General features: G+C 36.5%; 1 pseudogene; it reads left to right on the forward strand.

The window, feature by feature from the left end:
• Positions 1-6792, forward strand: part of LOC107707683 (kinase D-interacting substrate of 220 kDa-like) — a 54867-nt pseudogene extending 48075 nt beyond the window's left edge.
• The last annotated feature ends 3391 nt before the right edge of the window (positions 6793-10183 follow it).

The raw sequence follows: 10183 nt of genomic DNA on the forward strand, positions 1-10183 counted from the left end.
AAACTTGAAATCGCATCATATGACCCCTTTAAAAGAAAAAAAAAATATTTGGGTGAAGAATATTCAACATTGAACATTTTCAATTGATCAATCAAATAAAGAATCTTTTTGCACCATAAAGAACCTGTTGTGGAATGGAAAGGTTCCATGGATGTAACAGGTTCTTCATGGAACCATAGATGCCAATAAAGAACCTTTAATTTTAAGATTGTGGAACCTTTTTATTGCACAAAATATTTTTTATAGTGAAAAAAAAGTTCTTTAGATAATTAAAATGTTCTTCACATTAAGAAAAAAACAACGGCTCCTTTTAAGAACTGTTCAGTTAACGGTTCTTCGGGGAACCAGAATGGTTCTTCTATGGAATCACAGCAAACCCCTGCTTTTGGATCCTTTATTTTTAAGAGTGTACATCATGCTTGAAAGTCTAATGAGATCAGTGCACAGGCCAAAGATCCACCATAACAGCACAACAAACTGGGTCACCACTGACATCCAGACCACACTGTGTCTACACTACACATTAGCATTTTACATTAACAATGCATTTAATCTTGTAATAATAGCTCCCATACATGACTTCAACAGACAGAAATTTCCATCATGTATTGATCCTTCACCCATAACTGCTCAGAGTTCCTTATTCTGTACTGCCATTGGATTACTGCTGTGCTTTTTCTTGAGTTACTGCTTTTGCATTGCATGGCTTTGACCGTGCCTCATGCCTTGCTATTCCAGAATGCATTATGAACTGATGGAATGAGTAACTAGTTATTGTATGTGTGTGTAGGGCTCTGATTCTGTGGTTTCTAGTGGATCTCAGGTCCTCCTCAGTTCTCTGAGCATCGATGGCATATGTGAGAAGCTGAAATAGATCCAGGGTCTGGACTCCAGCATGCTGGAGCAGTATATCAGCACAATCAAAAAGGTTTGTTTTGGAGAAGTGTCCTGAAAAGGTCCATTGAAAAGAATGCAGTCCATTTAAAGGTTTGGCATGTGATTTTACTGTGCACTTAATAGGCACTTTCACAGTACACTTTATTGTCCTATTGCTTCTTTAAAGCATTTGAGGTGCAAATCTAATGTTTTTTTTCTATGACAGCTGTTATATATGTTTGAAAAAGTATTATCTAACAGGATTAACATAGTATGAAGTAGCTAATTTTAAACACATCTGATCTCTGTATCTCCTCCCCTCTAAATTAGGAATTAAGTCATAATTTTCTATATAATTTTCTACATTTTAACAATCTGTTGAAATTATATTCAGTGATAAATTATATTGAATACTTTGACGAATATAAAGTTTATAAGAGCAACATTTATTTGAAAACAATCTTGTTTTTTGTGTGTTTTTTTTTGTAATAAAGTCTTTGCTGTAATGTTTAATTAATTTAATCCATCCTTTTTAAAAGTATTAATTTATTTTAAAAAATCTTATTGATACCAAACTAAGTACAAATCAACATTTGGCACAAACTAGCAAGCCCTACTAAAAGAAAGTCATTTCTAATTTCCTCATTTCTTTTAATTTGATTTATAAAATGTTTTTCTATGTTTATGTTTTTCAGTTGTTTATTGCTAGAAAATAAAACCAGACAATGGGTTTTGAACTGTGTTTGAACATGTCCTTATTTTGTCAACAGGGCTGCTAACTTTATATTAAATGAATAGAAAATAAAGCAGCTCTTGTAATATTTTATCTTCTGAAAGTTTGTCTCTTAGTCTGATGCCTTATTTTTTTTCATGGAAATACACCAATTTCTAATTAAAAAGTGAAAAACAGGACTGAGACATGGGGTGTGGTAAATTAGTTCATCCCTGTAAATCCATGTTCATCCATTGGAAAAGAGCGGTTTTATCAGCTCCATGTGGTGCATACAGAGGTTTCACAATGAGGCCTTTCTTTCCATTGGACAACGTCTGAAGGAAGCAATGACATTTCTGATGTCTTCATTATACATGCATTAGTCAACCTGCCAGCTGTGCTGCATCAACCTGCATACCTAAAAATCTCTATTGGGAACTTTGTTTCAACCTTTGACATACTGCTGAGATCAAATTGATCTAAAGTTTGTAAGCTGTTGAATGTCATAATGTTCTTATGTCAGATTCTGTCATCCTAAATGTAGGCCAACGTGAACGGCCGGGTTCTGTCTCAGTGCAACCTTGATGAGCTCAAGAAGGAAATGAACATGAACTTTGGAGACTGGCATCTCTGCAGGTCCATGGTAAGACATCAGCTGACTTGTGAGCTGTTCTTTCCTACACATTCAGATCAGATAATGGTCATCTTTCTGTTTGTGGTTTGCAATGTTTAGCGCACAGCTATTCTCTCTATAGTGAAGAAGGCTGGATGGGGTTGAAATAAGGAACACATGTAGCTGTGTTGATCAGATTTCCATTTGCGCTTATACAAACGAATGTTGTGTTGCCAGCAAGCAGGCAGCCATCTGGTCCAAGATGGCTGCTTTCTGGATGAAGGAGGGTTATTGTCAGTGGGAACTCAGTGTCCACTTGAAGATCTGAATAGCTTGACGTTTACAAGAAAATAGCATTCTTTAGGCTGGAAACAAATCCAAATGGAACGACTCGGGGCTAGTTGTGATACTGGCGTAAGGTTTCACATAGTTCTATGGCCATTCAGCGATTTCACATAAATGCCACAGTAAAACATGTGATTTATTTATTTATTTTTTGGCCTTGTATCCAAGTTGCTTAAAATGAAAGTCTTATTGAAATGGGTCTTGTTTTCTCGGAGTTGGTCAGGTAGGATTCTTGTTTCAGAACATGTTTTTTTTTTCATGTTTTAATCCCACTCAAATCAAACACTGTGTCTGTGACCTTTTGTAAAAACACTGTCTTCAGCTAATTCAGGGGTCTTCAGAAAAATCTAATTCTTATCATTAGATTTTATTCTCATCCATCCATACATCCATATATAGACATTTAGACATTACCATAGTGTAAAAATAAATATTGACTTATCCCAATCATTCGTAATATTATAATAATATCGCAAAGACTACCAATGAAACGTTTGGGGTCAGTAAGATTTTTTTCTTTTTTTTTTTAAAGAAATTAATACTTTTATTCAGCAAGGATGCATTAAATTCTTCAAAAGTGGCAGAAAAGACTTGTATAATGTTACAAAAGATTTATAGTTCAAATAAATGCTATTCTATTGAACATTTTATCAAAGAATCCTTAAAAATGTATAATGATTTCCACAAAAATATTAAGCAGCACAGCTGTTTCAACATGGGTAATCATAATAAATGTTTCTTGAGCACCAAAGCATATGATTTCTGAATGATCATGTGACATTGAAAACTGGAGTAATGACTGCTTAAAAAATCAGCTTTGCCATCACAGGAATAAATTACATTTTAATATATGTTGGAATACAAAACAGTTATTTGTAATAATATTTCACAATATTAGTTTTTACTGTATTTTTGATCAAATAATTACAGCCTGGGTGAGCACTTCTTTCAAAATGTTTAAAATTCCATACTTATAAATAGTAGTGTGTCTTTTTCTGGATAGTTTACATACTATTTGCGTTTTAGAAGTCAAGAACACAGGAATACCGTTTCAGTCTGAATTGTACAGGAACAGGCCTTGAATTTGTTGCTCAACTCAATAATCACTATAATGGATTAAATTCACTCTTGCTGTTGAATCCATATAAACATTTCTGTATTTGTGCTGCGTTCATCTGCTGTAGGTTCTAGAGCAGCGTCATGTGGAGAACCAGCTGCTGCATGATGAATCGAGAGCGTGCAGCGAGCAGGGCAGCAGCGTGTTGACTCAACTCGAACCCCACCGACCCTCTGAAGCGCCACAAGACGTGACCATCAACCCAGAAAACTTCACGTACAGCCTCAACCTAAGCTTCGAAGAGCTCAGCGGTGTGGGGCTGGAGGAGCCCGCCAGGCAACACAATGCCCACTGGCTGGTGCGTGGTACTGCTGTGCACACAAACACATTCAGCACTGAAGTACAGCCTATAGATAAACACAGGTGCACACCATGAGAGAATGGTGTAATTATATACATAGAAGCTAACACAAACATATGTGTGCATGGAAATAAAAGAACTTGGGGCTTTTTTTGTTGTTATTGTGCCTTTTTAACTAATTATTTTCTTCAGTGTTGCATTTTGTTGCTATAGAGGCAGCTTCTCCTTTTCAGTAGTCTCTCATTTGCATGAAATAGCATGTGGTTTGCTGGGTGACAAACGAAGTGTTTTCTGACCTGGATGGGCAGAGGAAGTGAAGAGCTGACCACACACATGCTAGCTTTCTATCACACAGAGATAGCTATTTCTGCACTCATCTGTTAACACTTGGCAAGGTGTTGCAACACAAGCAAGAGCTCATAATGGTTTAGATTAGCATCATGTAAGTTGTTGGTGAGCACAGACTTTGTGTGCGTCTCATTTCACATACCTCTGCACTATTTTTACACCATTTTGTAGCCTAAGTAGTGTGTTCACACGCTATTATGTGTATTATTAGTAGCTGAGTGATGTATTGCAAAGGAAAAGACAAGAGTGTGGATGTACAGGAAGGGGAGTGGCTAAACACGCTAAAGCTACTGCAACATAACTTTCCTATAAATGGAACACTGTGAATGGTTCTATGTAGTAAAAAAGTTCCATTTGAGACAAGTTAGCCTTCTAAAATTCATAGACTAATTTAGAACACAACTAATGTCTCTCTAAAGGAATAGTTCACTCAAACTCACTGTCATGTTACTGAAACTCTGTATAGCTTCTCATGGAATACACAGAGTTACTTATTCCAAGTCTTCTGAAGCCATGTGATAGTCTTGTATGAAGAACAGTCAAAGAAATTCTTGAATAAACATGCCAAGTTTGAACATCTGGAAGTAAAAATTAAGTGTTAAATTGATTCTTTTTTAAAATCCCTAGATCAGTTTTTTTAATTTAATTGAGTTACGTTGAATGTGATTAAATAAGTCTGTGTACCGTGAAATAATGGTAAGCGACATCTTTCTGTTTAGCTGACCTTATGGGCTGCATGCAAAACCAAACATATAATGTGACGTGTAGAGTCCGATTCACAAACAGATTACTCTAATGAGCTGCTTCTTTAAATGAATTGTTTAAAAAGATGAATCAGTCTGAAACAGCCTGGCAGAATAGACATTAGAACTGACATATACCAAAATGAATCAAAATTAGATCAAATTGAATCAAGAACTTGTGAAACAAAATTGAATTGACAACAATTCCTGATAATGATATTAGCGTGATATCTATAGAAATTTTGAATGAATGAATAAATAATGCTATCAGTCAAACTCTTTGATAATTTTTTTATTAATTAATTAATTTTTTTGCCACAATGAGTCACACTCAAAATATGATTGTAGGGAGGCGCAGAGAGTTTGTAACCATTAGTGTACAAATAGAACTTTCTGTGGATTAGAGCTTCCTGCAGACTGTGCTGTCTAAGACCCTGTATTTTTTACAGAATCCCAAAAACAGGCAGAGTGTCAACGCTACAACTGCATTCACTTGCCACGATCATAGCAGTGTATGAAGCACATATCACACAAAGGTCACTTTCAAACCAAACAGCTTTCTATTGGTCAATGCAGCAAATTCACATGACCAACTGAACTCAACGCAAAATCTGTGTGGGAAAAACTTTTGCCCTCAGGCAAAATTCCTAGTTGCATGGAATCCTATTTGAAAACTCAATTTTGCCTGGACGCCAAAGAATATCCAGCCTGAACTCTCAGGAATCATCCAACGACATCTGCAAGCTGACCGACAAGCAGCAAGCTGAGTATCGCAGCGCTTACCAGGAATATATCTCCCACATGTCCCAGCTTGAGGTATCTGCTGCTGGACGAGAGAGTCCCGCTCAAGTCCTGTCTGGCCAGTTCTTCACAGCCAGCTCTGAGGACAAGACTAAGGAAGGTGAGCAAGACGGGCGCAAACCCTTCGCCAAAAAGAACTCCAAACCTGCAGACATTATTGTGGACTTCTCGTCCGTCCCAGACGGTGGTCTTTTAGATCACATTACAGAGGAGGATGAGAAGTCAGAGCATGGGTCCACCACTAAAATCCCACCCAGACGCAAGACCAAAGGACAGGGACCATCTTACCACAGCATACCGAGCGATGAAGAAGATTCAGGCGATGAGGAGACAGACGCCACCCCGCTGCTGAGAGAGGAACCTTGGGCTGCTGAACCAGGCCTCTTAGCTAAAGGGAAGAGCTACATCTCAGACATCATACTGGACAAGAAATCATCTGATTCCGGAGTGAGGTCGAGCAGGAGCTCATCAGACCACTCGCTGCAAGATGAGGAGAGCGAATCGGCCCTAGAGAAGGAGGAGAAGTCCAGTGAGAAGAAAGAAGAGGAGGCCCATCTGATCGAGCTGGTTCTTGAGAGCCCGGTTAAGAAGCGAGTCTTACCACACAGGCTGAGTAACCTTCAGAATGAGGCGGTGGCCCGGATGTCCATCTGTTCTGACGCTCTCTCTGACAGCAGTACCCCTGAGGAGAGCTGGCCCACTTCAGCTGTGAGCAACCTCAACTGCTCACCTGACAATACTGCGCTCAACAACAACATCAACAACAGCACCCAGCAGGAGACCCCCGACTCCACCGACTGCCCCTCGATCATTATACGACCAGGATCCAGCACCGAAACCACCACGCTGCCCAACCAGAACCTACGTGGAGTCTACCAGAAGAGGTCCACCGGTCCCGCCACCGATGCTGCTGAGGAACGAGAGAGTGTCCTGTGAGCCTAACACGGTTTCTTTAAAGGGGTCATATGATGCGATTTCAAGTTTTCCTTTCTCTTTGGAGTGTTACAAGCTGTTCGTGAATAGATAAGATCCCTAAAGTTGCAAAGACTAAAGTCTCAAACCCAAAGAGATATTCTTTATAGAAGTTAAGACTCGTCCACGCCCCCCTAAAACGCCTCGTTTTAACACGCCCCCAACATGTCTACGTCACGATGTGGGAAGATTTACATAACGCCGCCCAAATGTTCACGCAAAGAAAGAAGGCGTAACTTTATTGTTGCTGCCACCGCCGCTGCCATGTTGTGAAGACGCTGTGTGTTTCTTTGCGAAAGCGAAAAAACGTTGTTTGGCCTTCCAAAAGAGGACACGACTAGAAATCAGTGATTAAGAAAACAATAATGTACAGTATGTGGAAAATAATGTGTTTGTTTAACCTTAAACTGCATAAACACATTTCATTACACCAAATACACAAAATAATGTTCTTTTTAGCAACATCATATGACCTCTTTAACTGACGAAGGGTAAATTACTGTAAAAATCTAATAAATGCAAAGGTTCAGAGAAACTCTTCATTCAGGCATCATTACTGCACATTTTATGTGTTGACGCTGATTAGATTCATTTTTAAAGTTAACACGAATTAAAAATTACCCATCACAGCAAAATCTGTTTCGACTAGTTTTGCATAAAAGATATTTAAAGGTCCATAAAACCAGAAATCGATGGTTAGTAAAAATAAAATTAGTTATATAAAATAATTTAAGCATAAAATGTATAAAGCCTATAATATAAAAAATGTAATATAAAACCTAAAATGTATGGTTTACACTTAAAAGTAACTTTTTGAAAGAATTTAAGTACATTTCATTAACATAAGTAAATTCATTAGGAAACACAATGAAAAATACTTTCACAGCGTTATTAATTTAGGTTAATGTTAATTTTTGCATATACATTTTTAAGGTTTCAAGTTGCATGAATTAACATTAACATATTATAAATGAACATGATGAATTACAACAATTATCCATAGTATAATTATAAATTATTATATAATATTAACCTATGTTTAAAAATTGTCGTTCGGTGTTAGTTCTTTACTGATTAATGCTGACGAATTGAAGCTTATTGTAGTGTTACCGAAAACTTTTTTTATCTGAAAACAAGTCATTATATTACACAACCTTAAATTAAATGCATCTTATTTTAAGGACATTTAGATATTTTTAACTGGAAAACAAAACCAAAATACTGACTAAGAACATGCAGTGTAAAAGTGTGAGAAATGTCATTGTTGCTGTTTTTGGAGTGGGTGCTAAAAAGCAATAAATGGAAGCTGTGAAGCTCTTTTTAGTTTCTGATTTGTTTAGTGCAAATCCTGTTATTTCATGCTCCGTTGCTAACATTAAAGATCTAGCGTAGGTTGGTCCACAATATTCAAATCCATCAAGTAGAGTGGGGATTTAACCACATAGAGTTAGTGCTGGTGGTTTTACTGTGATCGGTGATGTGAAAGCTGTTATTTATTTGTGATTGTGATTGAATGGCCGGTTCACATTCAGGTCATCCTTGTAGTTTGTGTTCTGCCTTGTAGTGTTTTAGATGAGTGAATTTATTTGTGATCAGTGTTATGATAAGAGAAAAACAAGAAATAATAGAGGTTTCTGTAAGGCTTGATTTGCGTGTATGAGTATCCTCAATGTTTTCTCACATTAATAAACCTCATTCTTTTCAAATCTTTTGAGAATTTGTGATTATATAATTGAAATAACTACATTATATTTGAAAATAAAAAACAGACACATTTGAAGTTCATTTGAAGTAATCTCTGCTAAATTTAAGCTTTGTTAGTGTGCCGATGGATTGATCACTAAAATAATAACATTTAAAAACTTTAGTTTTAAAATTGCATACATTTATGTATGTATTTTGATGAGACTTGCCAACTGCCAATCTTTTCCCCCATAAATAATGAAACTGAAAACTATCAAAGGAATGTCCATTGTTTTTCTGAGGTGAAGTCTGGCCGCCAGCAGGTGGCGCACTCTTCAAATCAAGAACACTAATAGAGGTTTAGGCTGCATTTGAGAAACAATCTTTAAATGTACACTTTGCAGAAATTGATGAAATAAAGAAGAGCATATACCATTATCTTTTTTTTCTGTAGTTAAATAGTTTTCCTGAATTACATCCCACAAAATGACTCACTTACTACACTATAAATTAAATCGATTTTTTAATGTCTGATATGCGAACAATGTGAATTTATCAGCTTTATTCACACAATTTTAGTCCAGGGGACTTGGGTGTACAATTCTGAATAATTTTAGAATAGCTGAAGCTGTAAAAAAAATGTGATTATAATAATAAAAAATAAAAAAAATCACTATCCGGGTCTCTGATTTATTATTTCATGCTCATTAAGGGGCCGGCTGACCGACTGTAAACCGACAGACAATTATTTTACAAACTTAATTCCACAAATCAAAAGCTCAAGCATTGATTTAACAGCCATTTCATCCATACACAGATTATACGAATGAGAGAACCTGTGGATACGGTTCTACTTCCAAACACCTTCAAGAAATGAGTTTTATCACACAGGAAGTGAGAAAGAGGTCAATTGCAAGAAAAACTGCTAGGCTTTATGATTTGTGGACCGTTATATATTAAGAATAAGCACATTTTTCCCACTATGGACTGGAATGAATGCAGTTTTACACAGCCATATGGCGATAAAAGATTGATTCAGGTTCCTGTCAGTAATGGGTGAATGTGCATGTGTGAAAGGTCAGTGACATGCTTTTGAATCCTGGATATAAAAGGCAAGGTCAATATACAGCACAACACTGGCAGATTGACATCTTTACACACAAGCATAACAGACCAGCATCAAATAAAGCATTTGATTTATTTTGTATAAAAAAAAAAATAAAAAAAAAAGGTACAATTTACAATATTACTTTTATAAAAAGTCTCAGCATACAGCATAACACTTTGCAGATACTGACAGTCCAATTTCTGCAACTATACAAGATAAAACTCAGAGAGTTCACAAGGTTTCATCATGTCATTTTCAACGTCCAGTCCTTCATGTGCCAAAAGAATTGACAAAAACAGACTTAAACTTTGTACAGTAACTAACCACGTCTTCTCCTATTCACACACTCTTCACAAAAAAAAGGTAAGACTTCTCAATGCAGAGAAAAGGTTCCTTGTGATCATTTACAAGTTTCCTCTCCTATTTTCAGGGAATATAGTGCTTCTTCCTCTTGAAGAAAGGACCAAATAAGTCTTTTTAGAAGATAAATAATCAATGTCCAAACTTATAACACATCACATGGAATTTTCCTTTTAGAAGCAAAAAAAAAAAAAAAAAAAAAAA

Source organism: Sinocyclocheilus rhinocerous, unplaced genomic scaffold (assembly GCF_001515625.1).
Source record: "Sinocyclocheilus rhinocerous isolate Xijiao unplaced genomic scaffold, SAMN03320098_v1.1 scaffold415, whole genome shotgun sequence".
Lineage (NCBI taxonomy): Eukaryota > Metazoa > Chordata > Actinopteri > Cypriniformes > Cyprinidae > Sinocyclocheilus > Sinocyclocheilus rhinocerous.